The sequence below is a fragment of the Pygocentrus nattereri genome, chromosome 11 (genome assembly GCF_015220715.1).
Source record: "Pygocentrus nattereri isolate fPygNat1 chromosome 11, fPygNat1.pri, whole genome shotgun sequence".
NCBI lineage: Eukaryota > Metazoa > Chordata > Actinopteri > Characiformes > Serrasalmidae > Pygocentrus > Pygocentrus nattereri.
Genome location: NC_051221.1, coordinates 28,298,627 through 28,326,608, shown reverse-complemented (window position 1 = coordinate 28,326,608; position 27,982 = coordinate 28,298,627).

Here is a 27,982-nt window from a genome sequence, read left to right as displayed (position 1 = left end):
AGTAAAATACATATCTGATTCCCTTTGGTCCTTCACTGGTTCAGTATAAGAGTATTTCTGTAGAAAGATGTCTACGAACTTCCAATCTTGCAATCAATCAATGCTCAAGTCCCTCATGAAACTGTGAGAAAAGAATGGAATATACCGCATTAGCTGGTGAAATTATTTAACAGTTGTGGTTCTCTCCTTTAGAAGAGCTCCCAGAGGAGGTATTTTACGGCAGGCCTCCTTGACTCTTTAGCTCTACTTCCCCCAAGGACTCACTTTAATGTGCCAATAAAGTCACTGTCTGGAGACTTATATAGAATGTCAAACAGGTGAGACTCAAATTACTTAAAAATGAGTTTCTGAAACTTTGAGGCAACATGTGATTGTTTTTTTTTTTAATTTATGAATATGACAACATATAATGCATACAGTGGCATTTAATACTGGTTTGTGACCAGACATAGTAACGAAAGGCCATTTCTGCCTTCCCAGATGCCATCATGAACACTCACTTCATACAGACAGCTTTAATACCTGATGTACAAAATAATTATCCTAAACCACAAATCTTAATATTGTTGCTATACATTCTTAATTCTGGGAAGGCATATTTGAATATTTTAGCAAGTATACTAGCCATCAACATTTGATGTACAAATGTATGTTTTTCATAGTCTTTTGATCAACAGAATTATGTTTTAATGCTTCAAAAGTTGTTTCATAAACAGCTTTATATAGTGCAGGTCATAAATTTATATATGAATGTACGTCCATAATGCTATCTTTACTTTTATTTCAGCAGCTACCTTCAGTGTCAGCATATCGCTGTTCTCAGAACAAAACCTTGTATTTTTGTCGATTTTTTAGTTTTTGACATATGTTGAAAATGCATGTTGGCCTTTATAGTCTGAACAAATTTGAAGGATGAAGGATGAAAAATGAAGGATGGACCAAAGTAAAAAAAAAAAGAGCCAAAAATGACTTGGGGGGGGGGGGGGGGGAGGAGTCTGGTTGCATTGACTTACATTGAAGGTTATGTATGTTAATGTATGTTTCTCCTTTAAAGTTACCATATTGGAGATATGAGGTTGTGTCCCGACAACAGTGATATGTAAAACTTCTTCAGGCCTGCTGGAAAATAATTCCAAGTGCCTTCTCATGAAGCTGCTTTATAGAATATAATCAAGCATGTAAAGTTGATGTGAAGACAAAAACAGGCTATGTTTAGGTAACTAAAATGAAAGATCATTTTAATGTTTTATGGTAATGAAGAGTGAACTGTTATGCACAATGTTGACAAGAGTAATTCAAAGCTTTGGTTTAGTACAAGTTCAAGCAGATGTTAAGGCATAAAATATATTCATTTGACTGCACAGTGCTTCTGCCATTGCACCAGGATGTGACAGGGACCTTGGTTATTCCCTCTGGTCCCATCAGTATTGTTCATCTTGAATCCTTTAGGCTGAGTCCTCTGAAGCTGTTCAATGATGGTTCTTCCTCTGTATACCACTTTGTCCTTTTCACTTGATAGTGTTGTAGGCTATAAATAAATAAGGTTGAATAAACTGTCACTGTAGAAAGAAAACCTTTCAAAATAGTAACTTTATAACAGAAGAGAAAAAAGTTCTGAAATACATAATATGTTATTGTAACTTAAAAAAAAACTTGAAATGTTTGCTTTTCAGGATTTTTATCACAGTCACTGTATACTTTATATGTATAGTGAAGTGACAATTTGTGCTTGTGAAAATTGAGCTACAACAATATGTGCAAAGAAATTGCAGGACATGAAGTAAACTGTCTGACTACATAATGAGAAGCAAATCTAAAGCGAAGAGAGTAAAAAATAGACTTAGCATATGGACATTTGTCAGTCTCACGCCTGCAGCTAGAAGACTTGTGCTGGACTATTGCACATCTGTGGACTGGCAGAAGTTGGAGGTCAGCCTCAGGGGAGGTCTCTGAGTCTGAGTCTCTAAGAACTCTGAGTCTGGAAAAGTCTGAAAGGAAGAATTGGAAAGTGAAAATGTGTATTTTTGCAGAAAGGCCATTTCTTTTCAAACACACCCCGATGGATTTCATGCAGTGGGGAATCCCACTGGGGAAAACCTGGGGACAAAACTGGCCATCATAGTACTAGGAGAATGAAGAAGAGGTCGAATCTCCAGGGGGCTTCAATCTGAAGCTTTTCAGGCTTCTAGCCAAGCCTAGCTTGTTACAGCAGCTCTCCTTTCTATAGATACTTCAAAAGTGACTGATTTTTTTCCCCACTGTTCTCTCTTTGTGGTGCTAAATTCATCAGATTACATATGAGTGTTTCTCTTTCTGAGTCAGGAGACAGTGTGACCTTCAAAATTTGTGTTTTTCCTGCTCCAGCACACATAAATCAACATAGCTGGTAATCACCAAGCCCCATCTGAACTAAATCGGATATGCAAGAGCAGGAAAAAACAAAAATAATCAGCATATTTAGCCATGTGGCCAATCTCAGGCATGGACTGTGAAACACTCATATGTTGCAGCTGGGGTGTGAATATTTAGAGGGGGAGAGAAAAAGAGAGAAAGAAGGCAAAGAGATAGAAGAAAAACAAAAAGAGAAATCCAATTGGTCTGTAACTGTAAATCTTCCAGAATGTTTAGGGTTCTGTAGGAATGCTTGGAGAGAAGTCAGCTCACATTCACTTTGAACATTTCTCCATATGGGTTTTAGACAGTAACATAATAACAGCATGGCTGAAAATCCACAAATCGTTGCTGTCAGAAGAAAACCTTGTATCACCGTTTTTGGCAGTTTTCAGTTATCAGACATAATTTGAAAGTATCTGTTAGTCTTTACATTGTTTGTAAATTTGATGATGAATGGCCTAAAAGCAATTACCCCAAATTACATGGGAAAAACTCTGGTTCCATTGACTTACATTGAAAGTAAAGTATGTTTTTTCCTTCTCCTGTAAAGTTACTATTTTGGAGATACAAGGTTTTCTTCCGACAGCAGCGAAATGATAAAAGGGCATATAAAAATAAATGTTGGCCTGAAACACTACACCAACATGTTTCTTTCAAGGCTGATGCTCACAATCTTTATTTTTCCATCCATACTATGTGTCCTTTCCTTAAGATTAGAAATGAGCAGATCAGAGGGACAGTGAAGGTGGAGCAGTTTGGAGATAAAGCCAGAGAGGCCAGGTTGAGATAGTTTGGACATGTGTTGAGGAGGAATAGTGGATATATTGGGCGAAGAATGTTGGAGATGGAGCTGCCGGGTAGAAGGAGAAGAGGAAGACCTCAGAGAAGGTTCATGGATGTAGTTAAGGTGGACATGGAGATGGTTGGTGTGAAAGTAGAGGAGGCAGTGGATAGGGCAAGATGGAGGCAGATGATCCACTGTGGAGACCCTTAAAGGGAGCAGCTGAAAGAAGAAGAAGACTATGTGTCCTTTCCTGGTACCACAATGTCCCACAATAACCCTCTCTGCGTTACAGCTGCACACAACTTGTTCGAAGTATTGACACTTAAAAAACGGAATTTTGATGACCTCACTTCTAAGGAAAAAGTCTGCTGTCCTACTGACTGTGCTTCTGATCATGAACTGTGGTGAGTGTTTACTGTTAAGAGAAGCTTTGAAAGTGTGGTTTAAATTGGCAACAATTTGTAGATACATCTTCTCTCTAAAGAAAAGACAGACTCTATACCCTGATTCCAACTGACACTAAAGATAGAACTCCAAACCATAAACAACCAGGATGAGCTTATTCATATTTACTTACCTACACTCCTAAATTAAAGCTCCGTAATGGCTCTGGATGTGCAGTTTTAAGAAAACATTTAACCACTTAAAAATCTTCTAGGAGTCCAGAACAAACTGTGGTGCTTCTTAAAATTTGAAACATATTCTTTTCATTCTTTACAAATACTTAAAAATTATTGTCCAAATGAAAAATTACATCCATCCCCAAAGTAGTACTTTTAATGTAAGTAACTGTAAAGAGATTTCATTCAAAAACATTTTGAAGCATTTCTCTTGGTTTGTTCATCATGACACTTTCAAACAATTTAAAGAGCACCTGCTAGGATGATGCAAAAAAGTGCTTTTTTCCTGCAAAGAATGCCTTTTCCCACCTTTATATTTACTACCTCACACCATATTTCCAACACAACTTGGAAGACTAGGGAAGAAGAGGAATATCTTGTACTTTCTGTTGGACAGTACTTGAAATGCATGTTGTCTGTAATGTTATGTTCAAAATATCATTAATATCATTCTATACTGGTGTCACTCTCTCCGTTCTGGAAGATTTTATTATTAGAATTTCACTTGCATCCTTTATGTGGGACATGAACTCATTTCTGCTTACTGAGTCATAGGAGGAGGGGAATGAAATAAGGAGAGATGAGGAAATAAGTGAGTGCAAAAACTAATTAAGAGCCAGCAATGGGGTCAGGGAGAGGTTGCAGCTGACCTGGTTAAACTCTACGTGTGATGAGGTAATTGTGCTTGATTATGAGTTGGAGATGGATGGCTTATATATCTGCACTCTGATTTAATGCTGCAGTTAATATCTCACAAGCAACTGTTTATGAGATGTTTTATGTAATGGTCAGTGTTCCACTTAGTAGATGGGTGGTGTGGACAAACTTTTATCTATTTACAGGTCTCCAGAGAGCTAATGATGCTGGATGAGTGCATATTATTAGTATGCGTGTTTGGTGAAGTGCGGCACTTTATTTTCCTCTTTACTGATTGGCTCAACACTTCACACAGCAGTGTTTTCAATCGTTCCAAATAATCACACTCCTGCTAAAAGGCACACCAACAAAATTTAATTATTAGCAGTGAGTTTTTTTTAATTCTCTCCTCAATTATTCTCACTTTAAATGGTCATTGGGGGAATTCTGGAGGGCATGACTACTGACTAACTGGCAGATAGGCCATCTGTTCAGCAGACAACAAAATAACAACAAAAGAAAAAGCAAGAGGCATTGTTTTTCATCACTGACAGTCATAATGCCCCTCCCCCCCTTTAAATAGTGTTCACACGTTCTCCAGGGGGCAAAATGACACAATTTAACTCATGCTGTAGCTATAGCTCATTTTTACATTTGCATTTAGTCATTTGGCAGACACTGTTACACATGCTGACTTACACTTACATACAAATGCATTTTACATACTGAGGTGTTAAAATTATACTCACAGTGCCTGGGTACTTATAGCTATCCACAGAGGCAGATGCTTAAAGGAAGGCTCTAAATTAGTATTACTCTATATCATGACTTCACTTACCCCGAAGTATACAAGGTATAAAATCAACTTGCATTTATCCTGTCTCACTCATTTAGTTTCTCATGTCACTTCTCTCCCACCTTCCTCTGAGCCCACTTTCATTTTCATCCTGTAACTAAAATTACACTATACAATATGAAGTGGATTGCAGCAGGCTACCTGATTGTAGCTGTTGGCAAACCTTTTGATGCTAACCATTTATGGTGAGTCTCAGTCTCATACAGTGTCAACCACAATGTAACGATGAGCAAACCGTAACAAGAAGCTTACGTTTGAACTGCCGTGTTAGACTTTGGATTACAAGGATACAAAAGATCTGTTATTGTTATCATGCCCACACTGCCCAATGGTCTGCCCTGCTCAGCTCCTCTTAAATGTTACTGTGTATTCTGCAAAAGTCAGAGGTCTCTCTTTCATTTATTTAGCATCCCATCAAATTGTAAGATATTAATTTTTCAGTGTCAGAAAAAAGCATGAAATAATTAACAGTGAGCAGTCATGGGCTGGAGGTTAGGGAACCAGCCCTGTGATCAGAAGGTTGCCGGTTCGATCCCCTTGGCTGACAGTCCATGACTGAAGTGCCCTTGAACAAGGCACCTAAGCACCAATTACTCCCTGGGTGCTGTGGATAGGGCTGCCCACTGCTCCTGGCAAGTGTGCTCACTGCCCCCTAGTGTGTGTGTGTTAACTAGTGTGCATGTATGTGGGTGTTTCACTACACAGATGGGTTAGATGCAGAGGTCTAATTTCACAGTGTGCAAACACAGTGACAAATGGTTGTAAATTCTATTCTTTCTAAAAATTATGCAAAAGCATCCAGCACAAATGTTAAATTTCCCAGATGTGCATTAATCTTTATCTTATACTAAATTGCACTGCCAGTGGTGAACTGCCATTGGAAGTTCTTTTTAGTCTAGGCTTAGGCTAGATCTGGACCTGAGATACTGAACCTAAAGCACATAGTAGGTAATAGCAAGTAAAGTAAGTAAAATCCAAATGTGTCAGTATTTAATTTGTCCACTTTTTACTTTTGTGTACTCTACTACCACTTTACCCCATCCTTCCAATCTTAAACCAGAATTACAGCTGTGTTCTCAAAACAGAAGCTGGTCCCAAAGCTCTGTCATTCTGTTCCCTTTCAAACAGACACCAACATCCAAACAAGCCAACAGACACCAACTACCCAAACACATCTTAGCTGCCCTGCAGATTTCTTTCTTATGTGCATCTAAAATGGCTAAAGGAGATATTTCTGATGTGATTAAATATACAATAATCCACTGTCATAATTTATAGGAAAGTCAAAGGACAATAAAGTATATTCAATACAACTAAGTGGAATGTTCTGTTATCACCTGATGTCAATCCAACTGAGCAGATATGTCACTCACTGAAGGCAAAAGTGATGGCAAAATACCCCAAAGGATTTGCAAGCAAGCATTAAAAATGACTCTCAGTTTGTCCAATTACTTCTGAGACCTGTAAAATGGTTGTAATTCCTACATCATTCACCCATTTTCGATGTCAATACCTTCAAATTAAAGTTGATGGGATGCACTTTGAGCTCATATTCATTATTTCAAACTCCAATATGCTGTGATAGAAAGCAAAAACAAAATATGTTTTTGACACCCACCTATTTACGGACCTGACTCTGAGTGAAAAAAAAAATAGTTTCTAGACCTGAAATTTAAGACAACATTTTAAAAATCCTTGATGGACTTGATGGTGGCAAGATATATACATAATGGCCGTTTTGACTGGAAATGAAATAAATTCAAGGTTGATTGCTGCATATAGAGCCTGTTTTCCATATGACTTATTGTGTTAGCTGTGTGCTTGCAGACCTAGCTTTATCATGAGTTCCTAAGGATCTTGTCTGAAACATTTCTATGAATTTTGTTGCTTATTGTCTGTGTTTTTGTTTATGTCTCGCTTCAGCCATTATGTCCTCACCAGTGACAAAGATTCAAAATTTTTTATCTTTGATATTTGGCAGTAGGTTTAACTAGTTACTTTGTGCATAAATACATAGAATGTACTTAAGGCTGCCACATTTGAGATACTTGAGTAGATGAAGCTGAAAAACAATTTCTTAGAATTACACCTTAGTAAGTGCTGATGAGGTGCTAGAGTTCCCACTTGCAGTATGAGCCAATAAGAGTTGGTCCTCCAGTGAAGAGCTGGAGCTTTGTTAAAATTTTAAGAGCATAGAGTGGTTCATTAAAAGGATCTTTAAACAGGAGAGTGGGCGAGAAGGCTGTGCCTTTTAGGTTTTAGAAGGGCAATAGGAGAAAATTCTCATAACCTATTTGGGAGCTTTGATTTCTCTGAGCCTCTGGACTCCATAAAATCTTTAACTATCCCGAGACACAAAGATCACTCATGAGAGAGGGTGTTTTCTTGCATTTAAATGCATAAAACCTTTTACGCTTACCTCCTACTGAAGTCTCAGATTCTTTGTTTCTAATAAAATTTTCCATTTTCTTTTGGTTGGGAAGGATAAGAGCAGGCAGTAACAGCCCTACTGTGTATAAATGACATGTTCATGCAAAAGACCTTTACGAATTAAAGTGCAGATAAATAATCAAGACTGTAAAATTTCTCTAAAGTGCAAGTCATTAAATAATCTGGAATGCACATAACCTTACAAATAGTTTCAAAGTTACATGACTTTCAGGAAGTTTCTACCATTTGGTAGACCGTGCTTCCTCTATCGAGTCTGAAAACAGAGGCAACACAGATGAATGAAGAAAAGACAGGCACACAAACAAAAACAAAGGAAGATATTTTTTGGCTCACTGAACCACAACCAAGTAAAGAGTATTGATGCAACAAACAAATAATGAAGGAGCAATTCCAATAAAACCAAGGATAAAAAAGGAGTCTATGGCTGACGCGTGTTCTGATGTCCAAAAAAGAAAAAAGAAATGTCTTCCCCTTGAATTGCGTTTAAAATTGTTATTTTACTTGTTGCAAAACATTCCAAAACTCAATAATCCACTACAGACTCGTGTACACGGTCAGAAAACCGTGCGACTCCACCTCCTTCAGCCCGTGCTCCTTCTCTCATCCCGATCACACGTGTTCCCATGCTGCAACCTGCACTTACATGTTTTAAAGTGACAGGCACCCATTTTAGCTTTGTTTTACAACATTAGAAACTGTTACCTTAAATTATAACCTTAACAAACATAACACAAATGTTTAAATTATTAATCTGGAAATGATCAATTATGCAAATTATAAACATCCAAAATTATTATTCAAACATAAACATTAATATTAACTCCAAAAATATAAAGTAGGAATCTGGCGCCTACATTACCGGCCCCTAATTGTTCTAATAATGTATTGACTTGGAACAATTACCACATTTCTATTAACTTTACTACACATAATATAAACCAGTATATGCATTTGGATGCATTCAGTGCTCTACCACATAACAATGATGCTGTTTACATACACATTAAACGTCCAATACTTTGTAAATCAGCTTTGCAAAGGATATTAAGTCCACTGTCTGTTCACTTCCAAAGGCGAGTGTAGAGAAAAGGTAAGAAAGAAGGAGAGAAATAAAGAAAAGAGCCAGAGGTTACTAGCACATGGCTCGTCGTAGGGGCTCAGTCTTTACCACTTGCCCATTCAGATTCTACAAGCAGACAAATCTTCGTAATGGGTCTCTCCAAGACATTAGTCTTTGTCTTTATCCGGACTCTTCGGACAAGACCCTTCTTGTCTGGAACTGCTTCAATGATCTTTCCCATAATCCATGAGTTTCTTGGAGCACAATCGTCCACAAGAAGAACAACATCTCCTTCTGCAAAGTTTCTTGATGCTGTGGCCCATCGCTGACGTTCCTGGAGTTGAGGTAGGTATTCTTTAATCCATCTCTTCCAAAACAAATTGGACATATATTGGACCTGTTTCCATCTGCGTCGTGAATAAAGATCATTCTGTTCAAACAATCCTGGAGGCAGTGAGGGGTTTGTTTTCAACAACAGGAGATGATTAGGTGTCAGAGCCTCCAAGTCGTTTGGGTCACTGGACGCCTTAGTGATTGGTCGGCTGTTGATGATCGACTCTGCCTCACACAAGACTGTATGAAGACATTCTTCATCCAGAATCTGTTCTCTCACAGTAGAATTCAGTACCTTTCTTACTGATCTGATCAATCTCTCCCATGCTCCACCATGATGTGAAGCAGTGGGAGGGTTGAATGTCCACTTAATTCCATGTTGTTGGAACAGATGCTGAAACGGTGAGGTGTTCCAATCTGCAATGGCTGCCTTTAGCTCACGATTGGCAGCAACGAAATTTGTCCCATTATCCGTGCGAATCTCCTTCACTTGTCCTCTCCGTGCTATGAAACGCCGGATTGTGTTTATGCATGAATCTGTGTCTAATGAAGAAGCCAGCTCGATATGCACTGCACGAACCGCTAGACACGTGAATATTACTCCATATCTCTTTAAGATGGTTCTTCCACGTCTCACCTCAAATGGGCCAAAATAGTCCACACCAACTCGGGTGAAGGGTGGATCATCTGGTAACACTCGATCCTGTGGAAGATCAGCCATTAGTTGTTTCCCAACCTTCCCATGCAAGCGACGACATGTCACACACCTCGCAATAACCTTTCTGATGGCTGCATTGGCGCTTGGGATCCAAAACTTCTGCCGCAATTCAGAGAGCATGTGATTGCGCCCTCCATGCCCAGTCTCTTCGTGTATCTGTTGGAGGACTAGATCAGCAACGTGGAAGTCTCTAGCCAAGATGATAGGCTGCTTAGCAATTTCTGGCATAGCTGCCCGACTCAGCCTCCCACCAACTCGCAACAGATCATCCTGTAATATGGGGTTCAGCTTGTACAAACGGCTACCACGCTTCACACTTTGTCCCTTGCACAGAGCTGAAATCTCTTCTGAAAATTTCCCTTTCTGACAAAACCTGATTATGTCAAGTTCTGCTTGATCCAAGTTTTTTACTGAAATCTGTGTAGGCTTAAAGCTTGCCTTGAAACTGTCAACCTGACTTTGAACCAACTGTCGACCACTGTCTATGCTGTCCTCCGCATTGGTTCCATACAGCTCTTTACGTTTTCGACAGAGACTCCAAAGTAAAACTTTAAGCTTCGTGAACCATGCCACCGTTCTTTTCAACTTCATCCACGATGAGAAGTAGTTTATCAGCCTCTCAAAAGGATCACGATTCTCTTCCACTTCTATCCTGTTTACTGTGACTCTTTTGATCTCTGGATCATCCAAAGTCATTTCTGCATGATTCAATCGAGTATTGGGCCAAAACTCTACTGGACCACAAAGAAAATCTGGCCCAGACACCCAAGTCATGTTCCTCATAAATTCATCCACTCTTTGCCCTCTTGAGGCACAATCAGCTGGATTTTTGTCTGTGCTGACATGTCTCCACTGATCCATATCAGAGCCTTTCAGGATAGCGGAAACTCTGTTTGCCACAAATGTACGGAAACGCGTGGTCTCATTCTGGAGGTACTTGAGCACCACTGTACTGTCCGTCCAAAAAATTGATTCTGCAAGGTTCAGTTGTAGCTCTCTTCTCAGGATACCATCCATCTTAACTGCTACTGTAGCCGCAGTCAATTCCAGACGGGGTATGGTAGGAGGCCTGAGAGGCGCCACTCTGGACTTGTCCATCATGAATGCACATTGTGTCTCGTTGCTTTCGTTACGCAAGAGAAGGTAACTGACCGATCCGTAGGCATCCTCGCTTGCATCTGCAAAATGATGTAATTGCGCAAATACACAATTTCCAAACTCCTTTGGCTTGAAGCATCTCGCTACTGAGAAATGTTCCAAAGCAGGAAGGCTCGTTAACCAACTGGACCATCGCTTCTTCATGTTCTCAGGCAAGTCGTCATCCCATCCAATCTTCAGTCTGCACAATTCCTGCAGGATAGCCTTCGCTGGCAAAACCACAGGTGCCAAAATGCCTAATGGATCATAAACTGACCCAATGACAGAAAGAAGGCCTCTTCTTGTGAATGGGCGATCTCTGATAGTGATTTTAAACTTGAATGTGTCTGACTCAACACACCAATTGAGACCAAGGGCCCTTTCCAATGGAAGTTTGTCATGATCTAAGTCCAAGGTTTTCATTTCAGCTGCCAGTTCAGACCTTGGGATAGAGTCGAGAACCTTCCGTCGGTTGCTCACCCACTTGTTGAGACGGAAGCCTCCATTGGCACAGATTTTTGTGAGATCCTGACACATTGATATAGCTGCCTCCTCAGTAGCAACAGACTTGAGACAGTCATCCACATAAAAATTCTGCAAGACTGTTTGAACAACTTCATCTCTGAATTGTCCACTTTGATCTTCAGCACACTTCCTCAAAGCGAAACTGGCACAACTGGGTGAGGACGTGGCCCCAAACAAATGCACAGTCATCTTGTGCTCGGTCAGTGCTTGACTGCAGTCACCACCTGTCCACCAGAGAAACCTGAGTAAGTCAGAGTCATCATCAGGCACCTTAACCTGGTGGAACATTGCTTCCACGTCTGCCATAATTGCGACGGGTTCTTGTCTGAACCGGATAACCACACCGGTCAAACTGCTGGTTAAGTCCGGACCCTGGAGAAGTTGATCATTCAGGGATGTGCCCTGATAGGATGCTGCACAGTCGAACACGACTCTTAATTTCTGCTTCACAGGGTGATATACAGCATGGTGTGGTATATACCACACCTTCCCTTCCTTGCGTGTCAGTTCGTCATTCGACAATTGCACTGCATATCCCTTCTTAATAAGGTCCTCCATGAAGTCTGTGTACTCTCGTCGGAAGCAGTCCTTCCTGAGCAGTTTACGTCTTAAGCTAAGTGCTCGCTGCTCTGCAATTGGGCGGTTATTTGGCATGTTGACCAATCTGTTCTTCAGAGGTAGACATATAGTGTAGTGGCCATCAGTCAGTTTTGCGGATTCCATAACCATATCCATGAACTGATGGTCCTCTCTTGACATCTCCACTTCATCATATTTTCCTCCCTCTGGAAAATCCACCTTGAACTGTTGAATCCACAGGTTCTCTAAACTGCTCACCGAGATGCGATTTACCATGGCCTCAGCTGGGTTCTTCTTATCTCCATGATAGCAGGTTTCTCTCAAAGGTCCATTCACAGTCCAACCTAGCTTGGTTCTCACAGCGTAAGGTCCATTACCAACACTGCTCACCACCTCCCATGGCTCCATAGCCTTTGGTACATTTGCTCCAATAAGCAATCCAATGTCAGACTCAATTTGAGGCAGATTAATTTTGTTAAGGTAAGGCCACCTTTCCAGATCTTTCTGTTTTGGTATGTTTTCTTTTCCTACAGGTATCACTCTTTGTGTGAAAACTTCTGGAAGATCAATGTACTCATCACCAGAAAAACTACTGACCTCCAAGCCTGCCACCACATAAGTACAGGCAGGTTTCTCTTCATTCATGGTTCTCAGTAGTATGTCGGTTTTCCTTCCACTGAGCTTCAATTTGTCCATTAATGCTTCTGTGCAGAATGTGGCAGAGCTTCCTGGGTCTAAGAAGGCGTATGTCTGCACCACCACGCTTCCCTTCTTGGCTTTGACCTGGACAGGCACTATTGCAAGTGTGCAGTCATCTTCACCGGCCCCAGTTGGCCCACAACTCTCAGACTCTGCAGAAACAAAGGCACTGAAAACTGTTTGACCTTCACTATTTTTAATCTTCTTTTCTGAATCAGCAATTGTGTCCCTTTTTTTAATATGCAGCAGTGTAGGATGAGTTAGAGAGCACACCTGACAGCTCACTTTTGCTTTACAAAATTTACTCATGTGCCCTTGCTTCAAGCAACTGAAGCACAGTCCTTTGCCTTTCAAGAATTCCAGCTTTTCGTTGTGCAGCTTCCCTTTAAGCTTACAACACGCATCTATGATGTGCTCACCACTGCAGAACAGACACGTCTGTGTGTTTAATTTGACAGAACTCGTTCCTTCTTTTGGCTTTGTGTCTTTCTCCTGTTTGTCCAACTGTGTGGCACTTGTGATGAATGACTTCTTCATTATGACCCTTTTCTGATCCTTGTTGTTGTTTTGTTTAATTGTGGATGCTTTAACAGTTGTGATGTCCCTTAAGTCACCAAATACTGGATGAAGTGCAATTCTGGCTTGTTTATTAATGAACTCCACCAAATCCTTAAACTTGACTCTTCTGTCGCTTTGCTCTTGCATACCACACACAACACTTCTCCACCTTTCACGTAACTTGTATGGAAGCTTTGCTATGATGGCTTTCAAGTTTGCAACATTGTTAAGCTCCTCCATGTAACTCACTTCAGCCATGGTGTTAGAACAAGCTGTCAGAAAGAGTGAGAATGCATTTAAAGCTTCTGCATCCTCTGGCTTGATAGGTGTCCAGCTCAAGACCTTGTTCATGTAGGCAACTGCAATTTTGTAGTCATTTCCAAAATGGTCTTTGAGCAGCTGTTTGGCTCTGTGGTAGCCTGCATCTGGCTTCATATGAAGGCAACTCTTTATTAGCTCCTTAGGCTGTCCACTAGTGAACTGCTCTAGGAAATAGAGACGATCCTTAGGGCTTTCAGTGCGGGATTCTACTCCATGCTCAAAGGCACTGACAAATGTGTTGTAATCTAGAGGATCACCACTGAAGGTAGGGATGTCTAAAGGTGGCAACGTCATCATTTTCTGCTGCTTCACCATCAGCTCTGTTATATTGTTCTGTCTTGTCATGACATTGCATAGTGTTTCAACTGTGTGATCACCTGCTGCAAAATTCACTCTAGACTGTTGTGCATGAGTAGTTTGAAAAGGCACAAACTCCCCATGTCCATTTTCTGTATTAGTCCCTGGTGTTTGACTTACAGGCAGTGGGATGAATCCAGAATCAATAGTCATTGTGTGGGCAGGGCTCACCTGTGATGAGCGCTCATTTTCAAAAACTTCTAAAACTCTTAATTTAGCATCAGAGGCAGCAATAGCAGTTTGCAGATCTAGCTGTTCTCTTTTTGCTTTCAATTCAGCTTCCTGCCGCTCTAGATCTTGTTTTTGCTTGAGAGCTGTAGCTTGTGCTAGCAATTCGGCTCTCTCCATTTCAGCTTTGAGGCGTGCTGAGGAAGCAGTGGACACCTTGCTCCCCACAACTGACCCATGCCGTTTGCTCTTGTTGCTTAAAGCAGCAGACACCACGGATACGCTGTCAGAAGGCCGGATGTCTGCATCATAATGTCTAGCCTGTTCTGCGCGCTCCTCGGCTGCTTTAATCCACATCTCCACATGTTGCATAAACCCACAGATACGGCTTGCATTGGGTTCATACCAAAAACTTTGATCCTTCTCAAATTCTTCCTCGTGCATTAACTGTTTCAAGTTATCATTTATCTTACGCAATTCTCCATACAGGTCTTGATAATCCAAACGTAATTTCTGTTTAACTGTGTTCACGTTAGCATCATCTTCCATTAGCCGTTCGAGCTGATTAGCTTGGCTAGTTAGCTGGCCTAGCTTTGCCTTCCTAGATTGAGTTAGCCTGTGCAGTTTTTCCTCAACAGCCTTTTCTGTCATTTTCGGTTGCCTTTTTTCACAAGCTAGTTCTTCAACACCCTTGTCCATTATGGCAAATGTAAACAATCAGCCAAGCAAAATTTTCACTGCTTACCGTGATTCCAAGTGGGCAATTACCCTCAATCCACCTTATGCAGGATATTCCATGCTAACGTGATTCCTCCAGCCAGTCCAATCGTTTCCACAAGCCTCGTATCCTTTTCAATATTTTCTTTTTACACGGAGCAAGAGGTTTTCTGACTAAAATTGAAGGAGCAATTCCAATAAAACCAAGGATAAAAAAGGAGTCTATGGCTGACGCGTGTTCTGATGTCCAAAAAAGAAAAAAGAAATGTCTTCCCCTTGAATTGCGTTTAAAATTGTTATTTTACTTGTTGCAAAACATTCCAAAACTCAATAATCCACTACAGACTCGTGTACACGGTCAGAAAACCGTGCGACTCCACCTCCTTCAGCCCGTGCTCCTTCTCTCATCCCGATCACACGTGTTCCCATGCTGCAACCTGCACTTACATGTTTTAAAGTGACAGGCACCCATTTTAGCTTTGTTTTACAACATTAGAAACTGTTACCTTAAATTATAACCTTAACAAACATAACACAAATGTTTAAATTATTAATCTGGAAATGATCAATTATGCAAATTATAAACATCCAAAATTATTATTCAAACATAAACATTAATATTAACTCCAAAAATATAAAGTAGGAATCTGGCGCCTACAAATAATATGACAGCACTGTAGAAGTGAAGAGGGGTTAGAAATGAAGATGAATTTATAAAAACCTGAACCATTTTTGACCAGAAAACAACAAACACAAAATGAGTGCAGGCAATGTTTGGCTTAAACATAATAATTTTTACAGTATTTAACAAAGCACAGTCACAGCACACTCACCACTCACAGCATGTTAGCAGGACTGGGATGTGGGAATACATATTCACAATACAGAAATAAGAAGTGTCTTCATTCAGTGTGTATTCAGTCCAACTTACAGTTTGTAAAGCCAGTATTCAGAATACACTTGTCATATCTGTAGTGAGCAAAGAGACTGGATGTACTTGTGAGCACACTTTAATGAACAAAACAGACTTGCAGAAACATTAAAAACAAAATAACAAACTACTAAGCTTAACCAACACCTTGAGCAAACCAAACATGGCATACTCACACAACAACTGCACCTAACAAAGCGATGAGTAGACCAGGCAAATGCTAACTAAAACAAAGGGCTTGATAAAGGCTAGAACAAGTGGGGAACACCTGGTAGAGGGAGAAGACAGACTACAGACAGGTGAGGATCCTAGTAGGGAAAGGGGGCAGAATACAAGAGCCAAAACAAAACACAAACACGTGGCTAAAAAGCACATGGCTACAACACAGGGGAAGAAACTGATGAAGACAGGGACAGAGGAAACCCACAGTGACTCCCACAGTTACCTTTTACATTTTAGGAAGACTTTTAGAATGCCCAACAACAAAATAAAACAAAATGCAATATTCAAAAGAAACATCATCACAGCAAACGTGCTCATTAGATGAGCTCTACAGAGAACTTCAATTACACTGGAGTTCATGCCAAAGCCGGAATAGACTGATAAATCAAAGAATTAGCATTCTCAGTGTTACAGAGCTCTTTAGAGAGGTGATCAAATTAATAATTTCCTTGATAGTGGACATGTTTGCATCAGTGTTGTACTGGACATCTGCTCAGGGGATTGTGGGAGCAGCAGTGGACTGAAGCAGGTGGTGAGAGAGGGAAAAAATAATTTTGGAACTTTATTTAAATTATTTTTCATGAAGCATGTTAACAGAATAATAACATGAAAAACAACTGGACATCAGTAACAGTGAGGAACAGTACAAATTAAGTAAAAAATGTTTTCCCCATGTTCCTTAAAAAGATGTAAAAATTTAATCTAAATGTTGTCTTAATATGCTATATTTTCATGTATTGTAATCAAATACAATACAGAATACCTTTAGGACAGTGTACTCAGTATTCAGTATTCAGCCATCACCACTTTTTCAAAGTATTTTGATCAACTCTACATCTTAGCAATGCCTTTTCACACTAAATACTTGTATGGAAACTGAAACTTACAAGGACACTGTTTTTTAATCAAAAGAGCGCTCATTTACAATTATACCAGTAAAAAACCACCTCTTCAATTCAAAGGGATAAAGAAAGGTTGGAAAATTTGAATTGTGACTTCTTTGATTATGACTGTTTATGAAGCCTAAATCACACAAAGGTTATATGTTGACCGCAATGAAAAAACAAAGTACAAGAAAAATGTAGCATGTAGAAAAATATAAAACAATTTTCTAAAAATCTGGGCCGTTTAAAAAATATTTGATCAAGATTAATGATGTATTGTATGCGCAACCTGCACATCACTGCACCAAATGTAATGGCAAACTTTGCTTCCAGCACCTACCATTTATAACCAATTTGGCCCAAAGTGGTGTGAGTGCAAATGTACCAACTTAATCTGCAGGTTTCAATAAAACAGACTGACTAGTTTTAGCAGTGGTTAGAAAAGTGCAGGAAAGGGATATAATCAAAATAACAAAGCAATTCAGAATGTCATTGTATCAGCTTGATAAAGTGCATATGTATTTTATTTACATAAAATCTCCATATTTTTGATGAGTCTGTGAAAGTAACCAAAGAGAAACAAAATAAAAAAAAATAAAACAAACAAATAGCTTGACAACCCTGGAAGACCGAAGAGGGGGGTAGAAATAAAGATGAATTTTCAAAGTAGATAAGGTGGATATGGACTTTAAACTAACTCCATCAAGTTGAGGCTATACTTAAACCTACAGAAGTCTAGCTCACTGTAAATTGTTGATATTCTTCAAAAGCTTTGTTACAAGTACCAAGACAGCAATGAAAATGATACAATTGTGACTTTTGTGACTTACATACATGACTCAAAAGCACTTATGATGAAAAAAGTTACATTTATCGCTCAAAAACAGCCTTCATAGTGAATCTTGAGAAATATCCATCCAATAGCTGTCAAAACTTGTAGATGACACTGCCATAGTTGTTCTAAAAGAGAAGTGAATTCATGTTCTACTTCAATCTAGTTAACTATATAAGAAGCTGTGTAACATTTCTTCTGGCTTTAGGTTGTGCCCCACGTTCTGCTACATTCATAAAGCCAAAGCTTTTTCCACTGCTTTCATAGCAGTTTAAAAAAAGCATCATTCAATTTTTGTGAAAAGAAAATGGAGAGTGTCAGCATCAAGAAGAAAGAGAGAAAGGAGGAGAAAAGAGAATGAGCAGTAAAGTGAGAAAGCTTACAAAAGCTCTTTTGGCAGACGCTGAGGGAAACAAAGCCTGGAGATACTTATTCAGGTGGAGTGGTGTAATTCCAGCTGATACATTCATACATCTGAAACATGACTTCTTAGGCCTCGCTGGCTGACTAAAACTCTTCTAAACTCTTCCTCTCAGGAGTAGAGCTAAATCTTTTATGACAAGAATGTCTGTAGGAGTGAGAAAAAGTTCTTTTAACACATTACAGGAATCATTTCAACAGAGGTTTGAGCTTTAGTGTGGTAACATAAAAACCTATGCCTAAACAGTAGGCAGTACTACAAATGTGACCTTATTTCTCATTTTGCTTTTATTTTTCCTTGGAAATAACAATAATACCTTAGTGTGTACTGAATCTCTAGAGCTGCCACATTCACCTCCAGTTCTGCTCTGCAGTTTGAACTGCTACCTGGCTCAGCACACCTGACCCAGCTTAGGAAGAGCCAGTTAACTGACCTATCCAGTCTATGCCTACACAAGACAGAGGGAATGAAGAACATAATGTCAGTCTGAAATACTAAAATATCTGATGGTTTAAAATTGAGACCAGACTGAACATCCATCTCACTCTCATACTGTGGAGCAGTTACAAAAACCAAAGGTTTGTCTAGTGTACCAGAAAAACAAATCACACAGTGTCCTGCATTTCCTATATTTCAAACTTGAAGTTTTATTTTTGTCTGTGTATTTTGTTGAATTTAAAATGTAAAAATTAATATTTGAATGTGAAATTATAGTCCACAATTCAGTTTACAGTTCATATAGAAATTTAGTGCATTGAGTGCATTAATCATTTATTCTTTATGTGTGAAATATTAAAGAGAATAAAGAGAGTTTCTAAAGCTAGAGTTAAAAATGATTATATTTGTTATATTTTATGTAATATTTGCACATAGTTATAAAGGAAAAGTCACTCATAAACATCAAGCAAGACCTGGTAGACCACGAAAAAACCAAGAAACATTGTGCTTTAAGGACGAATGCTCTTTTATTGAACAGGCAACAAGGGAGAGCTGCAGGTCAGCATTGCTGAAACAGCCAAGATAGCAAGCAGGTCACTTTTAGCCATACACTTTCATTGTAAGCACTAACACTGCACCAGCTACTCCACAGCCCAGAACAGAATAGCACTAACAACATCAACATGCACACATGTGTTAAGCTTCTAACAACAACCTATTACAATAAAGATCTCTCCTACCATGAGCGTGGTGACTATAAGATTGTGAAAATGGAAAAAATGTCCGTTGTGGTGTAAAAAAAAAGGAGATTTGCCAGTTTATTGAATGAAAAATAGAAATCAAGGCAGAAAAATCATGCTAAATATGAAAAGTTTAACAAAAGTAAAAAAAAAAAAATAATATTGAGAGTCTTTAAGGTACCCATCACCCCAGTAAACCTGAGTGTGGAGTCGGGTTCGCTCTTTCTCCCATCTCCCAAGACAAAGAGTTCCTGCTTGTCTCTCCAAGTCCCAACTCTCTGTGGTCCTGCCCGAACTGCCCACTTAAGGTTTTACCAAAAGAATTTATAACAACCCTGCATATCTGAAGTGACCTCCTTCACCCAAACAGCATTAGAGACAAGCACTCATTGTCAGGGCCTACAGAGATGAACGACCCAACTGCACACTTAGGAAACATACATTGTAATACACCTAAGAACATCGTAATACCTGATTTTTATAGTGTGTGTGTGTGTGTGTGTGTGTGTGTGTGTGTGTGTATGATGCACAGACTTATTGGATGTATGTGTGCGTGTGTGTGTGTGTTGGATGTGCAGACTTAATGGAGCCTAAAGTTGTACGTGACATCTCCCCGTTCCTTTGATAGAAACAGCCTTGAACATCATAAAGATAGCCTCCAGGCACAGAAACATCTAATCTAACTAATAACCCCCACCAGACAGATAGTTGTCGTCAATAAGCATCGAAATGTCGTCAATTGGAGTGATAGTCGCTCCTCTAATCTATGTGTGGGTATGTTTTCACGTAGGTATGTGTATGTGTACGTGTGTGTGTGTGTGTGTGTATGTCTGTGTGGGTGTGTTGATGTGTGTGTGTGTATGTGAAAGTGTGTTGGTGTGTGTGTGTCTATGTGAGTGTGTGTGTGTGTGTGTGTGTGTGTATGTGAGTTGGAGTAGAGCCTGACTCTGATAGCTCCCTAGAGCCCAACAACCTTGACCATCACAGATAAGCTCTAGGCACAAAAGAACATCCACACACTGTAGCTTCTGTAATGAGTATATCTCTGATTCTTTAAAAATACCATTTAATAACTTATAGTTGGAAGGGCAAGATCCCCCCAAAAAAATATAGTTTGGTGGTCAAGTTCCCCAGATTGCTTACAGTGACTCCTGATGGCCTCGCTGCAAGGATGGTGCTGCAATATATTTTCTGCGATATGTTTTTATTTTTTTCCTGATGTTGAAAAATGAAAAACTTGTACTTAATTGCTGACTGAAAATTAAATAAAAGAAAGGTGAAATCAGACTTTTGCACAGTACTTTAGTTTTTATAGCAGTGTGGTCCGGCTCTGTAGTGTGGCATTTTAAACTCAATGCTAAGTAGCAACTCAAAATTCCAACATAAACTCATTAAGAAAAATGTGAGTTTTCCCTATGTTCTGTAAAGATTATCCAAGCACGGTCACTACAAGGGAATACATTTGTGGGCGGAGTATGGATAAACCAATTACCTGATGAGGTGGACCAGGTTTGTTGGGGCAGGGAATGGAAAAGGACTAGAAACCCATACAAACCCTGCTTCAAATCATAAGATATGAGCTGCACTACAAACATGTAGTACTGAGCTGCTTTTTCCTGAGTGTTTCTATTGCAGCGTCACTGTTTGTGATTCTCCTTCTCTTAACATTCTGCCTGGCAAAGTCTCTCCTCCCTCTGCTAAAAGCCCATCTAAATCATATTCATTTTGAAGGCTTAAAGGGCACCAAAAGTGCTGCTATTGAATAATGCAAAGAAATTGGTGCTGTGGCGTGTTGGAGAATTGTTTGTGGCTGAAGTAATTTAAAGGAAGCTTTCAAAAGCGATTATGTAACTGCAATGGCAATTTGTCTACATGCTTCTCCCAGCCATCACAACAGATTATCAGCTCTAGAGAGCCTGATGTTAATCACTATCTTTTGTGTTGTTTATATTTTGTCAGAAATTGTTGTAAGAAAATCTTGTAGATAAAACATCCTTAATTAGAAAGTAAGTTAATACAATGAGATTTCATCACAAGTAATTTTGGAGCATTTCTATTTGCTAAATTGTTGGGGTCAAATTGACATCAAATATAACAGATGTCAGTATGTATGAAGATAATGGAAGGGTTTTGGTTGTAGAAAGCAAATGAAAAAGGTGCTTAAGTGCCATAGTGGTTGATTACAGTTTTATGATGAGATGGTCAGTCATATCTCAAATAATGATGGGTCCACATACTAGGAGAAAGTAATGCAGCTGGTATCATGGTGTGGGGCAAACAACCTGGAGACAAAGTAGGAGCAAACAACCTGGTGATACACAAAAAACTGTGGAGATGATTACTGATTTCAGAAAGAAACCCACCCCACTGCCTCCAATAGAAATACACTGCTCCACAGTTAGCAGAGCAGAGTCTTACAAATTCCTGGGCACTACCATTCAGCAGGGTCTCAAATGGGACAGACATAACACTGCAGTTATATAGAAGGTGCAGCAGTGCCTGTATTTTCCACTATCATAATAGAATCCATCATCTCATCTTCTGCTTCTGTCTGGTTCAGCTCTGCATCTTCTCACACCAAGCGTAAACTGCAGTGAATGGTGCAATGTGCAGAGAAAATCATGAGCTGTTGGCCCTCTCGACAACATTTACTAATCTAGGATGAGGAAGATGGCGGGAAAAATCATGACTGAAACCTCACACCCAGTCAGTCTCTCTTCTAGCAGTTTCTATCTTAGTGTTGAAAGCCCTAAAAACTTGGACAAACCCACCACCTCCACAGGTTCTTTCCCCAGGCCATCATTCTCCTAAACAAGGACACTTCTCACATCTCTCCACTGCACTTTACTATACACAATGTGATGCTCATAACCACTACATACTATACTATAATCCTTCTGAACAAGAGCCTCTCCCACTCTCCTCCTACTCTTGTTGCAATATAAACATTTATCAACATGTTTAGATTTACATTTATATTTATTTTTGCTGCTCAATTCCTTTGTCTATATATACTTTAAAACTTCAGTACATTATCAGTACCTTATGTTTCTGTTCTGATCTCACACAACACATCATTTTTACTTGTAAGCTTTCTGTGCTGTCTATTTTCTGTTTGTTTACTGTATCTTTTTCTACATTTATTTTATTGGATTCCTGCACTAAGATAAATGTCTTGTACATCTGGTATGTGACTGATAAATCTTTTGATTGTGATAACCAAGTCAAAAATAATACAGTAACATGATTATAAAATTTGTTATATATTTAGAACTTCATTGTTCTCTTTCCATCTGAGATTGTGAAGTTTAATAAAAAAAGACACATGCTGTCTTCACAGCGAGAGAGGCAGCCAAAAGCTAAGCCATGTATTGTGGTGCATAAATGGTTTTTTGCTCTACTAACAAAGAATTGCATGTTGGTGTTTAAGGGTCTCAGAGGAGCTTTAGGCTTCAAGCTGCTTCACGCCCCCTGAAGAATCAGAACCTAGTGTTCAAATACTACTGGTTGAAATTTGCAAACAGAAATGTTTGAACCAAGGGAACAACTGGGTACAAGAGTGACTAAACTGAAGACATTAAAAACACCTCACATTGAACACTGGTAATGATTCTAGTAAGGAGAAATACAAAAGAATGAGAATAAATTAAGTCTTCAGGATACAGACAATAAATTTGTTCATTCAATTTGTACTGCCTTTGTGAAATGTGATAACATTTGCAAGAGATTTTAGTTAATAGTTTAATACACTACTTCTTCAATTATTTATGCAGTACACTTTCAGAACATAATGTCAACACTAAAGGTCTTAGATGCAGATACAAACACTCATGCACACAAAAACAAACTCCTACCATCTCCACAGGAACAGGTGCTTTATGGTTTGCCTTGAAAATGTCCTTGTGTGCTTTGCATAGCAATGATGGTGAACAGGTATAAATTTGTGCTGAATTTAGAATGATAGTATTCCCAGCTGACCTCTGGGCAGTAAAATTCATAAAGTGCCCGGTCTTTTATAGGTACATTAACTTTTTTTCTCCTCTTTCTCAATTTTGTGGTAATGCCACTACCAGTCTGAGAAAATGGAGTTATCCTCTGTGGAATACTGTTGAGTGATTACATCTCTGACCCAAACAGTATTTAAGATAAAGCAGTATGTCAGTATCATATAGCCCTATATGGGATTTTAATTCATATAGCACACTGCAGTACATCATAAGCAGAAATGAAATCTTTAAAATGTTCTCTTTATATGAGGTATTTTCAACATACAGCAGATGACAGAGGACAAAATAATGTAAACGCCATTCACATTCAACTAAATATGACATGCTAACATGATACAGGTGATTCATATTAGCTTTAATGCCAATTAGCAGTGGATTTCAGCTGTAAACAGTCAGCACTGACTGTCAGACTTGTTTTCAAAGCCACACGAAGTAGCTAAGAGGAGCCAAATAGTTGGTACCCATGTGTCAAAGGGTGGATGTACATCAGGGCACACCAACTAGAAAAGATGAACGTTAGTCTCTGAAGTTGTTAATATTCCACAAAACTATGGCCTTTAAAGGAATAAGCCCCTCTGTGACTCCATGAAAAAAAAAACGTACGTGATAAGCTTCATAAATCTGCAATTCATGACAGAGCTGCTTGTATCCAAGTCCAACAAAACAAAGATGTAAAACCTTGTGTAAAAAGCACAAAACCTGGACCCTTGAACACTTAAGTGACTTTTAATCCCACAAACAGGGAAATTCCACCTCTGCATTTAACCCACCCATGAAGTGAAACATCACAAACACACTAGGGGGCAGTGAGCACACTTGCCCAGAGCGGTGGGCAGCCCTATCCATGGCACCTGGGGAGCAATTGGGGGTTAGGTGTCTTGCTCAATGACACCTCAGTCATGGACTGTTGGTGCTGGGGATTGAACGGGCAACCTTCCATTCACAAGGCCAGGTCCCTAACCTCCAGCCCACAACTGCCCCAATGAAAACAATGTAACAAGAAATAATACAATCCGTCATAATGTGCATGAGGATAACTTCAACTCACAATGTTTATTGACAACTGTTAAATGTTGTTGTAGATCTTTGTTGTTAAGCATGTTCTAGATCTATAATGGTCATCTCATGGGAGTTACCGGGTCTGATTAGTGCCTTGTGTGCTTGTAATAAAGCCTATTTATTGCCCCAGGGCTATTTTACGGTGCAACACTGTTCCTGTAAAACTTCAATGTATATACTGTATATTGGTATGTAGCTAACTATGTTTGTTTTTCATCCAAATTGGTTTGGTCACAGAAGTGCCATCCAGTGCTTGAGCTGTACACTAGGACTCCAGCATGAGTATATACCTGTATATATTTATAAAAATAAAGATTGTCTACACATATTCTTTTGAAGCTCACTTATCTTTTATTTGTGCATTGTAACATGGTTATATGTAACATTTTGACCTCTGCAGTCTTCACCAGGGAAAAACACCAGTGCTAAAGTTACAGCAGCTACAGAATGGATGATAACATTCATCTTATTGACTTTGTAGGTGTATTTGTGTGTAGCAACATCAATAACTGAATATCTAGAAATTACACAGCTCATAAACATAACACTTACAAAAGGTTGTAGCTTTACATTGACCTTGGCTGTTCAAAAGACCCACATGAAAAAAATAAGTGTACAGGGGCATGAAGTGACATGACAAGGCTTCCTGTCCATTAGAAGTCATGTGATTAAAATATAACAAGCATTTTAAATAGAACCTGTTGACATACATATTATCTATACAATAATAATATAAAATCATGAATAATAAGATGAATATCTAGCCAAAAACAGCAACATCAATAAAAACTTACACATAAATTTAACTTATAATGAACTGGACGTATAGGGCCTAGTATAGAAAATATTTGATATCCAATTCTTCATTGAGCCCACTGGTCAAAATTGTGTACAAATTATATTTCCAATAATGTAAGAAGATTTCATTCAACAACTTTCATTCTTAATGTATCTGTGTGCACTAATGTTACAAGTTACACAAAATAAAATGCAATTGGAGCTATGTTCTACATTATGGTATCCGATTAGGTCACAGACACATACTCTAAAGAACAATTACCCCAGAACAATCTGTACCCTGGGTGAGCATGTTTTTCTGCTTCCCATTACACAATATAACTGTAAAAGTAAACTGAGCTCTTGTTAGCCTGTGTGGTCACATAATTTCTCACTCAATTCTAACACTGACAGTAAACGGAAGATCTTAAAGTTCTGGTTTCCCTTTTACTCTGCCATTGAACTTATGTGAAGAGTCACAGATAGAGCTTCTGGCTATATAGTTTTTATTTATTTATTTATTTTTATCCCCATACATTCCACTAAAATGAACTACAAAGAAATTTCTTTTTTTGTCTCTTCCCACTGGGCTGCTACGTGTGTTGTAGGCCGTTGGGAGTGTGAGAAAAAGAGAATAACATTTGTGTTTCCAAGGTAGTTGCACATAAAAAGTGCTCACATGTGGACATGAATGTCAGAGCAAGCCGGGAATTTAGTTCACACGGGGAGAACATGCAAACTCCACACAGAAAGGATCCTGGCTGCCCAGCCGGGGAATCGAACCCAGGCCCTCCTTGCTGTGAGGTGACAGCACTTCATTTGCTTCCAAAACTTATAAAATAAAGTTGGACTAAGACTGTAATCTCATAATAATCAATAATATTTTTAGGCTGTATGTTATTTAATGTTATATTTTGCAAAGTATATTAGTATTAAATGTTTAATAAGGGTGTTTAATAAAGGATCACATAGATCCATATGTTTACAGACATGTGCAAATCCACAAGAGCAGCAAATCAAATAATTAGTAGTAGAAGAACTACAAGTCATTGATCCATGTACTCTGCCATCTGGATAGGATGTGTGTGGTATATCTACAGCAATTAATAATGTTCAGTGCATGGAAAAATAACAGATCTAATTTAATTGCTGGAATAATTGTTTGAATAACAGAAGCTATGATGGATAGCAGCACTGCTGTGAAATATAAAGATGAAGTATGCAGAATGACCCTTTTACACAGCAACACATCTCTACCTGTTACATGCAAACACACACACACACACACACACACACACACACACACATATTATGAAATATGACATCCCAGTACAATAGAAATTGTAGCCTCTCTCAGTGTTACAGCAGCTACTGTATGGATATGATTATTTCTCTTATTGACTTTGTGGGTGCCTTTGTCCACGGCAACATCAATAAATGAATAACTGGAAATAGCACAGCTCATAAAAATAACTCATGGTACAAATTGTAACTTTACATTCATCTCAGTGGCTTAAACAGAAATGTCAACCGAATTACAACTCCAGCTTAGATGTTGTGCAACATTGCAACACTTATCAAAGGGCAAACCCCATAGTAACTCCCCCCTTATTGGTTCATGCCAACATGCCTTCTGTTCAGCAGGAGTGCAGGTTCTGTGTTTATCCTAGTTCCTCACTGCTCTGTTTTCAGTTCCTATGTTGTACATTCTTGCGCATTTTGACCTTGCTTGTCTGTTTCCGAGTTTACAAGTATAGATTCATCCTTGGATGCTGTGAACATCCTGAAAAACTGTACTAGACACTTATGTTTACCTCCTCTAGCTCCCCTTCATTATAACGGTGAAGGGTTTCTTTTTTTTACAGTCTTTTACAGTATACACTTGCATGTCACAAATTAAACCTCTGTTTTCTGCGTTTTAATGTTACATATTATTTAGCGAAATTGTGCTTATGTTGATGTGTTTAAGAGTGGTTTGATGAACAAGTCAAACACATTCTATGATCTCCTCTGTCCTTTCAATCTAAGCACCATTCTTAATTTATGGAATTTTCATTCAAATCTGTGGTCCACAGTTGAATGTTGCCTTCATAGAGCTTAAGGTAAAGACAATAATCAATCTCTGCTATAAAACTGGGCCCTGCAGAGCTAAGGTTTAACTTAATACTGTGTTTATTTGATTTTATTCTTTTATTCATTTCCATCTGCATCATAACATGCATTTTGAGCTCTTTTTTTGAGCTCACTTTTTGCAGTTCTACTGCAAAGCTAAAAAATGAATGACTGATTATTATTATTAATGACTGAGAAAAGTTTCACATTTTCACATTCTCACATTCTCATTTTTCATTTTTCTTCTTTAACTGAAGGATTTCCTTACAAAACACATTATAGACTACTTTCAAGAATTTTTTTTTTCTTGCTTGTGACATGTCATTGGGGAACTTTACACATACAGGAAATATCAGTGCTATGGTAATGTTATATTAATGTTATATTATGATGTTATTTTAAAAAAAATTAGAATCCAAGTTGTTATGATTTGATTTTCAGCATTTTGAAATGAAACAAAATTTCATAAAACAACATTTTGACTCAACGTTCATTAGTTTGTTAGTATATACACTGTTCAAAAAAATAAAGGGAACACTAAAATAACACATCCTAGATCTGAATGAATGAAATATTCTCATTGAATACTTTGTTCTGTACAAATTTGAATGTGCTGACAACAAAATCCCACAAAAATCATCAATGG